Genomic DNA, 21,639 nt, shown 5'->3' with positions numbered 1-21,639 from the left:
AGTATCACGGCTCTTAAAAACAAAGCTCCAGGAGAAGACAATATTACAGCAGAAATGATAAAATATGGCGGAGAAAAACTGTTAAGGGTTTTACATGAGATTATAGTGGAAATATAGCGGAAGGAAAATATGGCGGAATAATGGAATACAGCAACACTCCGCCCTACTCATAAGAAACATGACAAAGCTGACTGTGCGGATTGTAGAGGAATTGCACTGCTCTGCATAGTATATAAAGTATTAGGAAAAATCATTGCTGGCCGACTAATAACTTGAGTAAAAGCGACGAGATTTCCACTAGCTGTTTATTGATTTCAAACAAGCTTACGATAATATCGAAAGGAATCAACTCCAGAAGGCAATGAAAGAGGCAGAAGTACCCAACAAACTAATAAGGCTAGTTCATATGACTTGAGAAGAAAGTATCCAAAGCGAAGGTTGAGGGCACATTGCTAAAGCCATTTGAAGTTAACCGAGGATTGCAGCATGGTGATGCGCTGTCCAGTATTCTGTTTAATGACACCTTGGAGAGGATAATGCGAAAGACACAAAGCGGCAACCCTGTGGGAACGCTGTTTAATAGAGTGACGCACGATCTTGCATATGCAGATATATTGAGTTCTTATACAGGAGGAAACAGGACCTGGGAGAAAAGCTTGAAAACATAGAAAAATATCGAATGGAGGTGGGGCTGACAAGTAATCAGTCAAAGACCAAGCATATGTCAACATCTAGGAAAAAGTATGGTGAAGGAGAAAGAAGCATGACTTTGAACGGGAATGAATATGATCACTGTGAGAGCTTTAAATATCCTGGATCACTGATAACTGAAAATACGGATATGAGCGAAGAAATACACAAAAGGATTGCAGCTGTTGGGCCGAGATACTTTCATACTAAGGATTATTGCTTTAAATACTTTAATCAGTGCAATCTTAAGCTGACTGCGTGTCGTGCAGTAGTGAGACCTCTGGCGATGACAATGACGCAAAATGAGGAAGAATTGTTCCAGTGACGAGAAAGGAAGATACTTACGAAAATCTACGGGCCACAGAATGATAGGGGGCTTTGGCAAAACAGAAATAATAAAGAGATCAGAGAGTTGGGTAACAAACCAGATATAGCGACGGAAGTAAAGAGTAATAGATCATGTTGGTTTGTACGTGTAGAAAGAATGGTGGAGAACAGAATAGTCAACAAAATTTTCAAAGGAAAACCAGGTGTACGCCGTGTAAGGGGCAGACCAAGGACCAGATCGCTATACAACGTGGAGGAGAAATTGAGAGGAGTGGTAGTCAGAAGATGGAGAGCAGAGGCAGCCAGCAGAGAGGAGTGGATGGAGATTGTCCATGAGGCCAAGGCCCTACACGGGCTGTAACGCCAGGGAGTAAGCAAGTAAGTAAGATTTATGGGGACGTACCTATTACTGGAAGTACTTGTAGAGAATTGTTTCAGCGCTTCAAGAACGGTGATTTTGACGTAGAAGACCGGCATGGCGGTGGAAGTGGGAAGCTTTTCGAAGTGACTGACACCGACAGGAACAATCACAGAAGATACTTGGTCGAGAACAGCCATGCTGCAAAATCACGTTTTCATGTCCTTCGCTGTACTGTGGCTATTTGATTTCCAGTGTTCGGCTCAAACGTACCAAGCTTCCGCCAACTGTCGCAAAACCCGTCAAAACAGACTTGGAAACGTTGAAATGGGAAGTCCTATACCACTCACTGTATTTGCCGGACATTGATCGAGAAAGGTGGTAGACAGAGGGAGCATTTTCTCACGGTGGTTATTTATCATTGATGCCTACTCCAAATACACATATGGCATCCACCACCACAGTGGCTACACTCATGGCCCTGGCCCAGGGTGTCGCCATTGAGGGATGGCCTCATTCATTGATTTCTGATAATGGCCCCCAATTCACAGCATCCTCCTTCCATGACTTCTGTCATATCCATAGCCGACCTTTGCACCCTGTGATGTTACAAAATAGAAGTGATGTTGCTATTCAATGGAAAGTTGGAAATTGAGATTTAACTAACTGTTTTATCAATCACAATTGGCGTAAGAATCATGGATTGACCATTGTCATAAAATATTGCATTATGAGATGTGAATAGTTTTTACTTGCGGTTTCGCGTGGCTTGAGGCAGTCACAACTAGCGTGCTATTGATTAAGAAGTTGCGTTATCGTCTTTCTAATTACTTCATGATCGTAGATACGATCATACCCGGTTGTGAAGTTATTGTTATGACAAAAAAATTTCCTAAGGGACCAGAAAGTTCTTAAGGGCGCAAAACAACTGTAACATCACACAAAAGAGAAATTCAATATTAAAGCTGATGCAAGAAGACGATAAAACAGTTTCCTTTTTATCAATGTAACACGCACATTGGACTGCTGATCTTGGAGTCTGTAATATTAGCAAAATGCATAATTAAAATGAAAATAATACTGAGGAGATAATAGAAATGAGCACTGCTAAATGATTCAGTATTCCCAGAACAAATATTTATTATAACTAAAACACATATCGTACCTTAAGCCTAATACTACAATGACGGTAGATTTTTATGTCCATATCATGTCCATTGAGCGCTCTTTTATATAGCCATTGTCCTCTTGAGTCGCTAGTGCTTCGTTACGGTAAGTTACAACAGTTCTTCTTCCTACACTTCACTCAAAACTTAGACGGAACACGTTTTTATTTATTTAGTAAAAATAATTAGATCAGACCGCCACAAATCTGCGTCCGTCTTACTCGAGAAAATCAGTAAAAGTCTTTTTAGCGCTCAAGGCTTCATTTGTTCTCCAGCGAACAAAATAGTGAAGGATCGCATATCCATCCGTACTTTTCTGTTTATATTGCCGCCCAAAGACGACGAATTACATTATCTAGAAAATTCCACCGTCGCCATGCGACGCCTTATTATATATTAATCATTCATTATAAACAAGTATTTGCCTTCTGGCTGAATTTGCTGTTTTAATTAAGCCAAAAATAGCGAATATCACACACTCTAACTTTCTACGATTTGAACCTCTCCTGTGAGTCCAGTTATAGTTTCCAATGCTTCACTTCAGGTTTACTGTATACCTTGAACCATCTTATTGACGATGAAACACAGAAATTGCATCCGAATTTAATACAAAAGGCACAATGCCGACTTAAGTAAAAGAGGACTGACTCTGTAACTTTCTATGATTTGAACCTCTCCTCTGAGTCCAGTTTTTTATTCCGATGTTTCACTTCAGGTTTACTGTATCCCTTGGACTTTCTTATTGACGATGAAACACAGAAATTGCATCCGAATGTATTACAAAAGGCACAATGCCGACTTAAGTACAAGAGGACTGACACTTTAACTTTCTATGATTTGAACCTCTCCTGTGAGTCCAGTTTTAGATTCCGATGCTTCACTTCAGGTTTACTGTATCCCTTGGACCTTCTTATTGATGAAGAAACACAGAAATTGCATCCGAATTTAATAGAAAAGGCACAATGCCGACTTAAGTACAGGAGGACTGACACTCTAACTTTCTATGGCTCTGAGCACTATGGGACTCAACTGCTGAGGTCATTAGTCCCCTAGAACTTAGAACTAGTTAAACCTAACTAACCTAAGGACATCACAAACATCCATGCCCGAGGCAGGATTCGAACCTGCGACCGTAGCGGTCTTGCGGCTCCAGACTGCAGCGCCTTTAACCGCACGGCCACTTCGGCCGGCCTCTAACTTTCTATGATTTGAACCTCTCCTGCGAGTCCAGTTTAAGATTCCGATGCTTCACTTCAGGTTTACTGTATCCCTTGGACTTTCTTATTGACGATGAAACACAGAAATTGCATCCGAATTTAATACAAAAGGCACAATGCCGACTTAAGTACAAGAGGACTGACACTCTAACTTTCTATGATTTGAACCTCTCCTGTGAGTCCAGTTTTAGATTAAGATACTTCACTTCAGGTTTACTGCATCCCTTGGACCTTCATATTGACGATGAAACACAGAAATTCCATCTGAATATAAAACAAAAGGCACAATGCCGACTTAAGTACAAGAGGAATGACACTCTAACTCTCTATGATGTGAACCTCTCCTGTGAGTATAGTTTTATTTTCCGATGCTTCACTTCAGGTTTACTGTATCACTTGGACCTTCTTATTGACGATGCAACATAAAAATTGCATCCGAATTTAATACAAAAGGCACAATGCCGACTTAAGTACAAGAGGACTGACACTCTAACTTTCTATGATTTGAACCCCTCCTGTGAGTCAAGTTTTAGATTCGGATACTTCACTTCAGATTTACTGTATACCTTGGACCTTCTTATTGACGATGAAACACAGAAATTGCATCCGAATATAATGCAAAAGGCACAATGCCGACTTAAGTACAAGAGGACTGACACTCTTTCTATTATTTACACCTCTCCTGTGAGTCCAGTTTTAGATTCCGATGCTTCACTTCAGGTTTACTGTTACCCTTGGACCTTCTTATTGACGATGAAACACAGAAATTGCTTCCGAATTTAATACAAAAGGCACAATGCCGACTTAAATACAAGAGGCCTGACACTCTAACTTTCTATGATTTGAACCTCTCTTGTGAGTCCAGTTTTAGATTTCGATGCTTCACTTCAGGTTTACTGTATCCCTTGGACCTACTTATTGACGATGAAACACAGAAATTACATCCGAATTTAATACAAAACGCATAATGCAGACTTAAGTACAAGAGGACTGACACTCTAAATTTCTATGATTTGAACCGCTCCTGTGAGTTCAGTTTTAGTTTCCGATGCTTCACTTCAGGTTTACTGTATCCCTTGGACCTTCTTATTGACGATGAAACACAGAAATTGCATCCGAATTTAATACAAAATTCACAATGCCGACATAAGTACAAGCGTACCGACACTCAAACTTTCTACGATTTTAACCTCTCCTGTGAGTCTAGTTTTAGTTTTTGATGCTTCACGTCAGGTTTACTGTATACCTTGGACCTTCTTATTGACGATTAAACGCAGAAATTGCATCCGAATTTAATACAAAAGGCACAATGCGGACATAAGTACGAGAGGACTGACAATCCAACGTTCTATGATTTGAACCGCTCCTATGAGTCCAGTTTAGGTTTCCGATGCTACACTTCAGGTTTACCGTATCCCTTGGACCTTCTTATTGACGAAGAAACATAGAAATTGCATCGAATATAATACAAAAGGTACAATGCCGAGTAAAGTACAAGAGGACTGACACTCTAACTTTCTATGATTTGAACCTCTCCTGTGAGTCCAGTTTTAGATTCCCATGCTTCAATTCAGGTTTACTGTATACATTGGAATTTCTTTTTGACAATGAAACACAGAAATTGCATCCGAATTTAATACAAAAGTCTCAATGCCGACTTCAGTACAAGAGGACTGACACTCTAACTTTCGACGATTTGAACCTCTCCTGTGAGTACAGTTTTAGTTTCCGATGCTCTACTTCAGGTTTACTGTATACCTTGGACCTCCTTATTGACGATGAAACACAGAAATTGCATCCGAATTTAATACAAAAGGCACAATGCCGACTTAAGTACAAGAGGACTGACACTCTAACTTTCTATGATTTGAACCTCTCCTGTGAGTCCAGTTTTAGATTCCGATGCTTCACTTCAGGTTTACTGTATCCCTGGGACCTTCTTATTGACGATGAAACACATAAATTGCATTCGAATTTAATACAAAATGAACAATGCCGACCTAAGTACTAGAGGACTAACACTCTAACTTCCTATGATTTGAACCCAACCTGTGAGTCCAGTTTTAGTTTCCGATGCTTCACTTCAGGTTTACTGTATCCCTTGGACTTTCTTATTGACGATGAAACACAGAAATTGCATCCGAATTTAATACAAAAGGCACAATGCCGACTTAAGTACAGGAGGACTGTCACTCTAACATTCTATGATTTGAACCTCTCCTGCGAGTCCGGTTTTATTTTCCGATGCTTCACTTCAGGTTTACTGTATACCTTGGACTTTCATATTGATGATGAAACACAGAAATTGCATCGAATTTAATACAAAAGGCACAATGCCGACTTAGGTACTAGAGGACTGACACTATAACTCTCTATGAATTGAACCCCTCCTGTGAGTCCAGTTTTAAATTCCGATGCTTCACTTCAGGTATACTGTATCCCTTGGACCTTCTTATTGACGATGAAACACAGAAATTGCATCCGAATTTAATACAAAAGGCACAATGACGACATAAGTACAAGAGGACTGACACTCTAATTTTCTATGATTTGAACCCCTCCTGTGAGTCCAGTTTTAGATTCCGGTGCTTCACTTCAGGTTTACTGTATCCCTTGGACCTTCTTATTGACGATGAAACACATAAATTGCATCCGAATTTAATACAAAAGGCACAATGCTGACATAGGTACTAGAGGACTGACACTCTAACGTTCTATGATTTGAACCTCTCCTGTGTGTCCAGTTTTAGTGTCCGATGCTACACTTCAGGTTTACCGTATCCCTAGGACCTTCTTATTGACGATGAAACTTAGAAATTGCATCCGAATATAATACAAAAGGTACAATGCCGACTAAAGTACAAGAGGACTGACACTCTAACTTTCTATGATTTGAACCTCTCCTGTGAGTCCAGTTTTAGTTTCCGATGCTTTCCTTCAGCTTTACTGTATCCCTGGGACCTTCTTATTGACGATGAAACACAGAAATTGCATCCGAATTTAATACAAAAGGCACAATGCCGACTTAAGTACAAGAGGACTGACACTCTAACTTTCTATGATTTGAACCTCTCCTGTGAGTCCAGTTTTATGTTCTGATGTTTCACTTCAGGTTTACTGTATCCCTTGGACCTTCTTATTGACAATGAAACACAGAAATTGCATCCGAATTTAATACAAAAGGCACAATGCCGACTTAAGTACAAGAGGACTGACACTCTAACTTTCTATGATTTGAACCTCTCCTGTGAGTCCAGTTTTAGTTTCCGATGCTTCTCTTCAGGTTTACTGTATGACTGGGACCTTCTTGTTGACGATGAAACACAGAAATTGCATCCGAATTTAATACAAAATGAACAATGCCGACTTAAGTACTAGAGGACTAACACTCTAACTTTCTATGATTTGAACCCAACCTGTGAGTCCGGTTTTAGTTTCCGATGCTTCACTTCAGGTTTACTGTATCCCTTGGACCTTTTTATTGATGATGAAACATAGAAATTGCATCCGAATTTAATACAGAAGGCACAATGCTGACATAAGTACTAGAGGACTGACACTCTAACGTTCTATGATTTGAACCTCTCCTGTGAGTCCAGTTTTAGTTTCCGATGCTACACTTCAGGTTTACCGTATCCCATGGACCTTCTTATTGACGATGAAACATAGAAATTGCATCCGAATATAATACAAAAGGTACAATGCCGACTAATGTACAAGAGGACTGACACTCTAACTTTCTATGATTTGAACCTCTCCTGTAAGTCCAGTTTTAGATTCCGATGCTTCAAGTCAGGTTTACTGTATACATTGGACCTTCTTATTGACGATGAAACACAAAAATTGCATCCGAATTTAATACAAAAGACACAATGCTGACTTAAGTAAAAGAGGACTAGCACTCTAACTTTCCATGATTTGAACCTATCCTATGAGTCCAGTTTTATATTCTGATGTTTCATTTCAGGTTTACTGTATCCCTTGGACCTTCTTATTGACGATGAAACACAGAAATTGCATCCGAATTTAATACAAAAGGCACAATGCCGACTTAAGTACAAGGGGACTGACACTCTTACTTTCTATGATTTGACCTCTCCTGTGAGTCAAGTTTTATATTCTGATGTTTCACTTCAGGTTTACTGTATCCCTTGGACCTTCTTATTGACAATGAAACACAGAAATTGCATCCGAATTTAATACAAAAGGCTTAATGGCGACCTCAGTACAAGATGACTGACACTCTAACTTTCGACGATTTGAACTTCTCCTGTGAGTCCAGTTTTAGTTTCCGATGCTTCACTTCAGGTTTACTGTATACCTTGCACCTTCTTATTGACGATGAAACACAGAAATTGCATCCGAATTTAATACAAAAGGCACAATGCCGACATAAGTACAAGAGTACTGACACTCTAACTTTCTACGATTTTAACCTCTCCTGTGAGTCCAGTTTTCGTTTTTGATGCTTCACTTCAGGTTTACTGTAACCCTTGGATCTTCTTATTGACGATTAAACACAGAAATTGCATCCGAATTTAATACAAAAGGCACAATGCTGACATAAGTAGTAGAGGACTGACACTCTAACGTTCTATGATTTGAACCTCTCCTGTGAGTCCAGTTTTATATTCTGATGTTTCACTTCAGGTTTACTGTATCCCTTGGACCTTCTTATCGACAATGAAACACAGAAATTGCATCCGAATTTAATACAAAAGGCTCAATGCCGACTTAAGTACAAGAGGACTGACACTCTAACTTTCTATGATTTGAACCTCTCCTGTGAGTCCAGTTTTAGTTTCCGATGCTTCACTTAAGGTTTACTGTATGACTGGGACCTTCTTATTGACGATGAAACACAGAAATTGCATCCGAATTTAATACAAAATGAACAATGCCGACTTAAGTACTAGAGGACTAACACTCTAACTTTCTATGATTTGTACCTAACCTGTGAGCCCGGTTTTAGTTTCCGATTGTTCACTTCAGGTTTACTGTATCCCTTGGACCTTTTTATTGATGATTAAACATAGAAATTGCATCCGAATTTAATACAAAAGGCACAATGTCGACTTAATTACAAGAGGACTGACACTCTGACTTTCTATGATTTGAACCTCTCCTGTGAGTCCAGTTCTAGATTCCGATGCTTCACTTCAGGTTTACTGTATCCCTTGGACCTTCTTCTTGACGATGAAACACATAAATTGCATCCGAATTTAATACAGAAGGCACAATGCTGACATAAGTACTAGAGGTCTGACACTCTAACGTTCTATGATTTGAACCTCTCCTGTGAGTCCAGTTTTAGTTTCCGATGCTACACTTCAGGTTTACCGTTTCCCATGGGCCTTCTTATTGACGATGAAACATAGAGATTGCATCCGAATATATTACAAAAGGTACAATGCCGACTAAAGTACAAGAGGACTGACACTCTAACTTTCGACGATTTGAACCTCTCCTGTGAGTACAGTTTTAGATTCCGATGCTTCACTTCAGGTTTACTGTATACCTTGGACCTTCTTATTGACGATGAAACACAGAAATTGCATCCGAATTTAATACAAAAGGCTCAATGCCGACTTAAGTAAAAGAGGACTGACGCTCTAACTTTTTATGATTTGAATCTCTCCTGTGAGTCCAGTTTTATATTCTGATGTTTCACTTCAGGTTTACTGTATACCTTGGACCTTCTTATTGACAATGAAACACAGAAATTGCATCCGAATTTAATACAAAAGGCACAATGCCGACTTAAGTACAAGAGGACTGACACTCTAACTTTCTATGATTTGAACCTCTCCTGTAAGTCCAGTTTTAGTTTCCGATGCTTCACTTCAGGTTTACTGTATGACTGGGACCTTCTTATTGACGATGAAACACAGAAATAGCATCCGAATATAATACAAAAGGTACAATGCCGACTAAAGTACAAGATTACTGACACTCTAACTTTCTATGATTTGAACCTCTCCTGTGAGTCCAGTTATAGATTCCGATGCTTCAATTCAGGTTTACTGTATACATTGGACCTTCTTATTGACGATGAAACACAGAAATTGCATCAGAACTTAATACAAAAGGCACAATGCCGACTTAAGTAAAAGAGGACTAACACTCTAACTTTCTATGATTTGAACCTCTCCTGTGAGTCCAGTTTTATATTCTGATGTTTCACTTCAGGTTTACTGTATCCCTTGGACCTTCTTATTGACAATGAATCACAGAAATTGCATCCGAATTTAATACAAAAAGCACAATGCCGACTTAAGTACAAGGGGACTGACACTCTTACTTTCTATGATTTGAACCTCTGCTGTGAGTGCAGTTTTATATTCTGATGTTTCACTTCAGGTTTACTGTATCCCTTGGACCTTCTTATTGACAATGAAACACAGAAATTGCATCCGAATTTAATACAAAAGGCACAATGCCGACTTAAGTACAAGGGGACTGACACTCTAACTTTCTATGATTTGAACCTCTCCTGTGAGTCCAGTTTCAGATTCCGATGCTTCACTTCAGGTTTACTGTATCCCTGGGACCTTCTTATTGACGATGAAACACAGAAATTGCATCCGAATTTAATACAAAATGAACAATGCCGACATAAGTACTAGAGGACTAACACTCTAACTTTCTATGATTTGAACCCACCTTTTGTCCAGTTTTAGTTTCCGATGCTTCACTTCAGGTTTACTGTATCCCTTGGACTTTCGTATTAACGATGAAACACAGAAATTGCAATCGAATATAATACAAAAGGCACAATGACGACATAAGTACAAGAGGACTGACACTCTAACTTTCTGTGATTTGAACCCCTCCTGTGTGTCAAGTATTAGATTCGGATGCTTCACTTCAGATTTACTGTATACCTTGGACCATCTTATTGACGATGAAACACAGAGATTACTTCCGAATTTGATACAAAAGGAACAATGCCGACTTAAGTACAAGAGGGCTGACACTCTAAATTTCTATGATTTGAACCCCTCCTGTGAGTCCAGTTTTAGATTCCGATGTTTCACTTCAGGTTTACCGTATCTCTTGGACCTTCTCATTGTCGATGAAACACAGAAATTGCATCAGAATCTAATACAAAAGGCACAATGACGACTTAAGTACAAGAGGACTGACACTCTAACTTTCTATGATTTGAACCCCTCCTGTGAGTCCAGTTTTAGATTCCGATGCTTCAATTCAGGTTTACTGTATACCTTGGACCTCCTTATTGACGATGAAACACAGAAATTGCTTCCGAATTTAATACAAAAGGCACAATGCCGACTTAAGTAAAAGAGGACGGACACTCTAACTTTCTATGATTTGAACCTCTCCTGAGAGTCCAGTTTTAGATTCTGATGTTTCACTTCAAGTTTACTGTATCCCTTGGACCTTCTTATTGACGATGAAACACAGAAATTGCATCCGAATTTAATACAAAGAGCACAATGCCGACTTAAGTACGAGAGGACAGACACTCTAACTCTCTATGATTTGAACCTCAGCTGTGAGTCCAGTGTTAGATTCCGATGCTTCACTTCAGGTTTACTGTATCCCTTGGACCTTCATATTGACGATGAAACACAGAAATTGCATCCGATCTTAATACAAAAGGCACAGTGCCGAGTTAAGTACTAGAATACTGACACTCTAACATTCTATTATTTGAACCTAACCTGTGAGTCCAGTTTTAGTTTCTGATGCTTCACTTCAGGTTTACTGTATCCCTTGGACCTTCTTATTGACGATGAAAAACAGAAATTGCATCCGAATTTAATAGAAAAGGCACCATGCCATCTTAAGTACAAGAGGACTGACTCTAACTCTCTATGATTTGGACCTCTCCAGTGAGTCCAGTTTTAGTTTCCGATGCTTCCCTTCAGGTTTACTGTATACCTTGGAATTTCTTATTGACGATGAAACACAGAAATTGCATCGAATTTAATACAAAAGGCACAATGCCGACTTAAGTACAAGAGGACTGACACTCTAACTTCCTATGATTTGTACCTCTCCTGTGAGTCCAGATTTAGATTCCGATGCTTCACTTCAGCTTTACTGTATCCCTTGGACCTTCTTATTGACGATGAAACAAAAAAATTGCATTCGAATTTATTACAAAAGGCACAATGCCGACTTAAGTACTAGAGGACTGACTTTCTAACTTTCTATGATTTTAACCTCCCCTGTGAGTCCAGTTTTAGATTCCGATGCTTCACTTCAGGTTTACTGTATCCCTTGGACCTTCTTATTGACGATGAAACACAGAAATTGCATCCGAATTTGATACAAAAGGAACAATGCCGACTTAAGTACTAGAGGACTGACACTCTAACTTCCTATGATTTGTACCTCACCTGTGAGTCCAGTTTTAGATTCCAATGCTTCACTTCAGGTTTACTGTATCCCTTGGACCTGCTCATTGACGATGAAACACAGAAATTGCATCCGAATTTAATAGAAAAGGCACAATGCCGACTTAAGTACAAGAGGACTGACACTCTAACTTTCTATGATTTGAACCTCTCCTGTGAGTCCAGTTTTAGATTCCGATGCTTCACTTCAAGTTTACTGTATACCTTGGAACTTCTTATTGACGATGAAACACAGAAATTGCATCGAATTTAATACAAAAACACAATGCTGACTTAAGTACAAGAGGACTGACACTCTAACTTCCTATGATTTGTACCTCTCCTGTGAGTCCAGTTTTAGATTCCAATGCTTCACTTCAGGATTACTGTATCCCTTGGACCTGCTCATTGACGATGAAACACAGAAATTGCATCCGAATTTAATAGAAAAGGCACAATGCCGACTTAAGTACAAGAGGACTGACACTCTAACTTTCTATGATTTGAACCCCTCCTGAGACTCCAGTTTTAGATTCTGATGTTTTACTTCAGGTTTACTGTATCCCTTGGACCTTCTTATTGCCGATGAAACACAGAAATTGCATCCGAATTTAATACAAAAGGCACAATGCCGACTTAAGTACTAGAGGACTAACACTCTAACTTTCTATTATCTGAACCTAACCTGTGAGTCCAGTTTTAGTTTCCGAAGCTTCACTTCAGGTTTACTGTATCCCTTGGACATTCTTATTGACGATGAAACACAGAAATTGCATCTGAATTTAATAGAAAAGGCTCAATGCCGACTTAAGTACAAGAGGACTGACACTCTAACTTTCTATGATTTGAACCTCTCCTGTGAGTCCAGTTTTAGTCTCCGATGCTTCACTTCAGGTTTACTGTATACCTTGGACCTTCTTATTGACGATGAAACACAGAAATTGCATCGAATTTAATACAAAAGGCACAATGCCGACTTAAGTACAAGAGGACTGACACTCTAACTTCCTATGATTTGTACCTCTCCTGTGAGTCCAGTTTTAGATTCCGATGCTTCACTTCAGCTTTACTGTATCCCTTGGACCTGTTTATTGACGATGAAACACAGAAATGGCATCCGAATTTAATAGGACAGGCACAATGATGAGTGAAATACAAGAGGACTGACACTCTAACTTTCTATGATTTCAACCTCTCCTGTCAGTCCAGTTTTAGATTCCGATGCTTCACTTCAGGTTTACTGTATACCTTGGACCTTCTTATTGACGATGAAACACAGAAATTGCATCGAATTTAATACAAAAACACAATGCTGACTTAAGTACTAGAGGACTGACACTCTAATTTTCTATGATTTGAACCTCCCCTGTAAGTCCAGTTTTAGATTCCGATGCTTCACTTCAGGTTTACTGTATCCCTTGGACCTTCTTATTGACGATGAAACACAGAAATTGCATCCGAATTTGATACAAAAGGAACAATGCCGACTTAAGTACAAGAGGACTGACACACTAACTTTCTATGATTTGAACCCCTCCTGTGAGTCAAGTTTTAGATTCGGATGCTTCACTTCAGATTTATTGTATACCATGGACCTTCCTATTGACGATGAAACACAGAAATTGCATCCGAATTTATTAGAAAAGGCACAATGCCGACTTAAGTACAAGAGGACAGACACTCTAACTTTCTATGATTTGAACCTCACCTGTGAGTCCAGTTATAGATTCCGATGCTTCACTTCAGGTTTACTGTATCCCTTGGACCTTCTTATTGACGGTGAAACACATAAATTGCATTCGAATTTAAAACAAAAGGCACAATGCCGACTTAAGTACTAGAGGACTGACACTCTAACTTTCTATGATTTGATTCTCCCCAGTGAGTCCAGTTTTAGTTTCCGATGCTTCACTTCAGGTTTACTGTATCCCTTGGACCCTCTTATTGACGATGAAAGACAGAAATTGCATCCGAATTTAATACGAAGTGCACAATGCCGACTTAAGTGCAAGAGGACTGACACTCTAACTTTCTATGATTTGAACCTCCCCTGTAAGTCCAGTTTTAGTATCCGATGCTTCACTTCAGGTTTACTGTATCCCTTGGACCTTCTTATTGACGATGAAACACACAAATTGCATCTGAATTTGATTCGAAAAGAACAATGCTGACTTAAGTACAAGAGGACTGACACTCTACCTTTCTATGATTTGAACCCCTCCTGAGACTCCAGTTTTAGATTCTGATGTTTTACTTCTGGTTTACTGTATCCCTTGGACCTTCTAATTGACGATGAAACACAGAAATTGCATCCGAATTTAATACAGAAGGCACAATGCCGACTTAAGTACTAGAGGACTAACACTCTAACTTTCTATGATTTGTACCTCTCCTGTGAGTCCAGTTTTAGATTCCGATGCTTCACTTCAGGTTTACTGTATCCCTTGGACCTTCTTATTGACGATGGAACACAGAAATTGCATTCGAATTTAATAAAAATGCACAATGCCGACGTAAGTACAAGAGGACAGACACTCTAACCATCTATGATTTGAACCTCACCTGTGAGTCCAGTTATAGATTCCGATGCTTCACTTCAGGTTTACTGTATCCCTTGGACCTTCTTATTGACGATGAAACACAGAAATTGAATCCGAATTTAATGGAAAAGGCACAATGCCGACATAAGTGCAAGCGTACTGACACTCTAACTTCCTATGATTTGTACCTCTCCTGTGAGTCCAGTTTTAGATTCCGATGCTTCACTTCAGGTTTACTGTATCCCTTGGACCTGCTCATTGACGATGAAACACAGAAATTGCATCCGAATTTAATAGAAAAGGCACAATGTGGACTTAAGTACGAGAGGACTGACACTCTAACTTGCTATGATTTGAACCTCTCCTGTGAGTCCATTTTTAGATTCCGATGCTTCACTTCAGTTTTACTGTATACCTTGGAACTTCTTATTGACGATGAAACACAGAAATTGCATCGAATTTAATACAAAAACACAATACTGACTTAAGTCCAAGAGGACTGACACTCTAACTTCCTATGATTTGTACATCTCCTGTGAGTCCAGTTTCAGATTCCGATGCTTCACTTCAGCTTTACTGTATCCCTTGGACCTTCTTTTTGACGGTGAAACACAAAAATTGCATTCGAATTTAAAACAAAAGGCACAATGCCGACTTAAGTACTAGAGGACTGACACTCTAACTTTCTATGATTTGATTCTCCCCTGTGAGTCCAGTTTTAGTTTCCAATGCTTCACTTCAGGTTTACTGTATCCCTTTGGACCTTCTTATTGACGATGAAACACAGAAATTGCATCAGAATTTGATACAAAAGGAACAATGCCAACTTAAGTACAAGAGGACTGACACTCTAACTTTCAATGATTTGAACCCCTCCTGTGAGTCAAGTTTTAGATTCGGATGCTTCACTTCAGATTTACTGTATACCATGGACCTTCTTATTGACGATGAAACACAGCAATTGCATCCGAATTTTTTAGAAAAGGCACAATGCCGACTTAAGTACAAGACGACAGACACTCTAACTTTCTGTGATTTGAACCTCACCTGTGAGTCCAGTTTTAGATTCCGATGCTTCACTTCAGGTACACTGTATCCCTTGGACATTCTTATTGACGATGAAACACAGAAATTGCATCCGAATTTAATAGAAAAGGCACAATGCCGACTTAAGTACAAGAGGACTGACACTCTAACTTTCTATGAGTTGAACCTCTCCTGTGAGTCCAGTTTTAGATTCCGATGCTTCACTTCAGGTTTACTGTATCCCTTGGACTTTCTTATTGACGATGAAACACAGAAACTGCATCCGAATTTAGTACAAAAGGCACAATGCCGACTTAAGTACTAGAGGTCTAACACTCTAACTTTCTATTATTTGAACCTAACCTGTGAGTCCAATTTTAGTTTCCGACGCTTCACTTGAGGTTTACTGTATCCCTTGGACCTTCTTATTGACGATGAAACACAGAAATTGCATCCGAATTTAATACAAAAGGCACAATGCCGACTTAAGTACAAGAGGACTGACACTCTAACTTTCTATGATTTGAAAACCTCCTGTGAGTCATGTTTAAGATTCGGATGCTTCACTTCAGATTTACTGTATACCATGGACTTTCTTATTGACGATGAAACACAGAAATTGCATCCGAATTTAATAGAAAAGGCACAATGCCGACTTAAGTACAAGAAGACTGACACTCTAACTTTCTATGATTTGAACCTCTCCTGTGAGTCCAGTTTTAGATTCCGATGCTTCACTTCAGGTTTACTGTATCCCTTGGCCTTTCTTATTGACGATGAAACACAGAAATTGCATCCGAATGTAATACAAAAGGCACAATGCCGACTTAAGTACTAGAGGACAAACACTCTAACTTTCTATTTTTTGAACCTAACCTGTGAGTCCAGTTTTAGTTTTTCGACGCTTCACTTCAGGTTTACTGTATCCCTTGGACCTTCTTATTGACGATGAAACACAGAAATTGCATCCGAATTTAATAGAAAAGGCACAATGCCGACTTAAGTACAAGAGGACTGTCACTCTAACTTTCTATGATTTGAACCTCTCCTGTGAGTCGAGTTTTAGATTCCGATGCTTCACTTCAGGTTTACTGTATACCTTGGACCTTCTTATTGACGATGAAACACAGAAATTGCATCCGAATTTAATACAAAAGGCACAATGCCGACTTAAGTACTAGAGGACTAAGACTCTAACTTTCTATTATTTGAACCTCTCCTGTGAGTCCAGTTTTAGATTCGGATGCTTCACTTCAGATTTACTGTATACCATGGACCTTCCTATTGACGATGAAACACAGAAATTGCATCCGAATTTATTAGAAAAGGCACAATGCCGACTTAAGTACAAGAGGACAGATACTCTAACCTTCTATGATTTGAACCTTCCCATAAGTCCAGTTTCAGATTCCGATGCTTCACTTCAGGTTTACTGTATCCCTTGGACCTTTTTATTGACGATGAAACACAGAAATTGCATCCGAATTTGATACAAAAGGAACAATGCCGGCTTAAGTACAAGAGGTATGACACTCTAACTTTATATGATTTGAACCTCTCCTGAGAGTCCAGTTTTAGATTCTGATGTTTCAGTTCAGGTTTACTGTATCCCTTGGACCTTCTTATTGACGATGAAACACAGAAATTGCATCCGAATTTAATAAAAATGCACAATGCCGACGTAAGTACAAGAGGACAGACACTCTAACTTTCTATGATTTGAACCTCACCTGTGAGTCCAGTTATAGATTCCGATGCTTCACTTCAGGTTTACTGTATCCCTTGGACCTTCTTATTGACGGTGAAACACATAAATTGCATTCGAATTTAAAACAAAAGGCACAATGCCGACTTAAGTACTAGAGGACTGACACTCTAACTTTCTATGATTTGATTCTCAACAGTGAGTCCAGTTTTAGTTTCCGATGCTTCACTTCAGGTTTACTGTATCCCTTGGACCTTCGTATTGACGATGAAAGACAGAAATTGCATCCGAATTTAATACGAAGTGCACAATGCCGACTTAAGTGCAAGAGGACTGACACTCTAACTTTCTATGATTTGAACCTCCCCTGTAAGTCCAGTTTTAGTATTCGATGCTTCACTTCAGGTTTACTGTATCCCTTGGACCTTCTTATTGACGATGAAACACACAAATTGCATCTGAATTTGATTCAAAAAGAACAATGCTGACTTAAGTACAAGAGGACTGACACTCTAACTTTCTATGATTTGAACCCCTCCTGAGACTCCAGTTTTAGATTCTGATGTTTTACTTCTGGTTTACTGTATCCCTTGGACCTTCTAATTGACGATGAAACACAGAAATTGCATCCGAATTTAATACAGAAGGCACAATGCCGACTTAAGTACTAGAGGACTAACACTCTAACTTTCTATGATTTGTACCTCTCCTGTGAGTCCAGTTTTAGATTCCGATGCTTCACTTCAGGTTTACTGTATCCCTTGGACCTTCTTATTGACGATGGAACACAGAAATTGCATTCGAATTTAATAAAAATGCACAATGCCGACGTAAGTACAAGAGGACAGACACTCTAACCATCTATGATTTGAACCTCACCTGTGAGTCCAGTTATAGATTCCGATGCTTCACTTCAGGTTTACTGTATCCCTTGGACCTTCTTATTGACGATGAAACACAGAAATTGAATCCGAATTTAATGGAAAAGGCACAATGCCGACATAAGTGCAAGCGTACTGACACTCTAACTTCCTATGATTTGTACCTCTCCTGTGAGTCCAGTTTTAGATTCCGATGCTTCACTTCAGGTTTACTGTATCCCTTGGACCTGCTCATTGACGATGAAACACAGAAATTGCATAAGAATTTAATAGAAAAGGCACAATGTGGACTTAAGTACGAGAGGACTGACACTCTAACTTGCTATGATTTGAACCTCTCCTGTGAGTCCATTTTTAGATTCCGATGCTTCACTTCAGTTTTACTGTATACCTTGGAACTTCTTATTGACGATGAAACACAGAAATTGCATCGAATTTAATACAAAAACACAATACTGACTTAAGTCCAAGAGGACTGACACTCTAACTTCCTATGATTTGTACCTCTCCTGTGAGTCCAGTTTTAGATTCCGATGCTTCACTTCAGCTTTACTGTATCCCTTGGACCTTCTTTTTGACGGTGAAACACAAAAATTGCATTCGAATTTAAAACAAAAGGCACAATGCCGACTTAAGTACTAGAGGACTGACACTCTAACTTTCTATGATTTGATTCTCCCCTGTGAGTCCAGTTTTAGTTTCCAATGCTTCACTTCAGGTTTACTGTATCCCTTTGGACCTTCTTATTGACGATGAAACACAGAAATTGCATCAGAATTTGATACAAAAGGAACAATGCCAACTTAAGTACAAGAGGACTGACACTCTAACTTTCAATGATTTGAACCCCTCCTGTGAGTCAAGTTTTAGATTCGGATGCTTCACTTCAGATTTACTGTATACCATGGACCTTCTTATTGACGATGAAACACAGCAATTGCATCCGAATTTTTTAGAAAAGGCACAATGCCGACTTAAGTACAAGACGACAGACACTCTAACTTTCTGTGCTTTGAACCTCACCTGTGAGTCCAGTTTTAGATTCCGATGCTTCACTTCAGGTACACTGTATCCCTTGGACATTCTTATTGACGATGAAACACAGAAATTGCATCCGAATTTAATAGAAAAGGCACAATGCCGACTTAAGTACAAGAGGACTGACACTCTAACTTTCTATGATTTGAACCTCTCCTGTGAGTCCAGTTTTAGATTCCGATGCTTCACTTCAGGTTTACTGTATCCCTTGGCCTTTCTTATTGACGATGAAACACAGAAATTGCATCCGAATGTAATACAAAAGGCACAATGCCGACTTAAGTACTAGAGGACAAACACTCTAACTTTCTATTTTTTGAACCTAACCTGTGAGTCCAGTTTTAGTTTTTCGACGCTTCACTTCAGGTTTACTGTATCCCTTGGACCTTCTTATTGACGATGAAACACAGAAATTGCATCCGAATTTAATAGAAAAGGCACAATGCCGACTTAAGTACAAGAGGACTGTCACTCTAACTTTCTATGATTTGAACCTCTCCTGTGAGTCGCGTTTTAGATTCCGATGCTTCACTTCAGGTTTACTGTATACCTTGGACCTTCTTATTGACGATGAAACACAGAAATTGCATCCGAATTTAATACAAAAGGCACAATGCCGACTTAAGTACTAGAGGACTAAGACTCTAACTTTCTATTATTTGAACCTCTCCTGAGAGTCCAGTTTTAGATTCCGATGCTTCACTTCAGGTTTACTGTATCCCTTGGACTTTCTTATTGACGATGAAACACAGAAATTGCATCCGAATTTAGTACAAAAGGCACAATGCCGACTTAAGTACTAGAGGTCTAACACTCTAACTTTCTATTATTTGAACCTAACCTGTGAGTCCAATTTTAGTTTCCGACGCTTCACTTGAGGTTTACTGTATCCCTTGGACCTTCTTATTGACGATGAAACACAGAAATTGCATCCGAATTAATACAAAAGGCACAATGCCGACTTAAGTACAAGAGGACTGACACTCTAACTTTCTATGATTTGAACCCCTCCTGTGAGTCATGTTTAAGGTTCGGATGCTTCACTTCAGATTTACTGTATACCATGGACTTTCTTATTGACGATGAAACACAGAAATTGCATCCGAATTTAATAGAAAAGGCACAATGCCGACTTAAGTACAAGAGGACTGACACTCTAACTTTCTATGATTTGAACCTCTCCTGTGAGTCCAGTTTTAGATTCCGATGCTTCACTTCAGGTTTACTGTATCCCTTGGCCTTTCTTATTGACGATGAAACACAGAAATTGCATCCGAATGTAATACAAAAGGCACAATGCCGACTTAAGTACTAGAGGACAAACACTCTAACTTTCTATTTTTTGAACCTAACCTGTGAGTCCAGTTTTAGTTTTTCGACGCTTCACTTCAGGTTTACTGTATCCCTTGGACCTTCTTATTGACGATGAAACACAGAAATTGCATCCGAATTTAATACAAAGGGCACAATGCCGACTTAAGTACAAGAGAACTGACACTCTAACTTTCTATGATTTGAACCTCCCCTGTAAGTCAAGTTTTAGTATCCGATGTTTCACTTCAGGTTTACTGTATCCCTTGGACCTTCGGATTGACGATGAAACACACAAATTGCATCCCAATTTGATACAAAAATAACAGTGCCGACTTAAGTACAAGAGGACTGACACTCTAACTTTCTATGATTTGAACCCCTCCTGAGACTCCAGTTTTAGATTCTGATGTTTTACTTCAGGTTTACTGTATCCCTTGGACCTTCTTATTGACGATGAAACACAGAAATTGCATCCGAATTTAATACAAAAGGTACAATGCCGACTTAAGTACTAGAGGACTAACACTCTAACTTTCTATTATCTGAACCTAACCTGTGAGTCCAGTTTTAGTTTCCGATGCTTTACTTCAGGTTTACTGTTTCCCTTGGACCTTCTTATTGACGATGAAACACAGAAATTGCATCCGAATTTAATAGAAAAGGCACAATGCCGACTTAAGTACAAGAGGACTGACACTCTAACTTTCTATGATTTGAACCTCTCCTGTGAGTCCAGTTTTAGATTCCGATACTTCACTTCAGGTTTACTGTATACCTTGGACCTTGTTATTGACGATCAAACACAGAAATTGCATCGAATTTAATACAAAAACACAATGCTGACTTAAGTACAAGAGGACTGACACTCTAACTTCCTATGATTTGTACCTCTCCTGTAAGTCCAGTTTTAGATTCCGATGCTTCACTTCAGCTTTACTGTATCCCTTGGACCTTCTTATTGACGATGAAACACAAAAATTGCATCCGAAATTAATACAAAAGGCACAATGC

This window comes from Schistocerca americana, unplaced genomic scaffold, assembly GCF_021461395.2.
Source record: "Schistocerca americana isolate TAMUIC-IGC-003095 unplaced genomic scaffold, iqSchAmer2.1 HiC_scaffold_18, whole genome shotgun sequence".
Classification (NCBI taxonomy): Eukaryota; Metazoa; Arthropoda; class Insecta; order Orthoptera; family Acrididae; genus Schistocerca; species Schistocerca americana.
The sequence above is the reverse complement of the archived record's forward strand: the minus strand, read 5'-3'. Positions refer to the sequence as shown.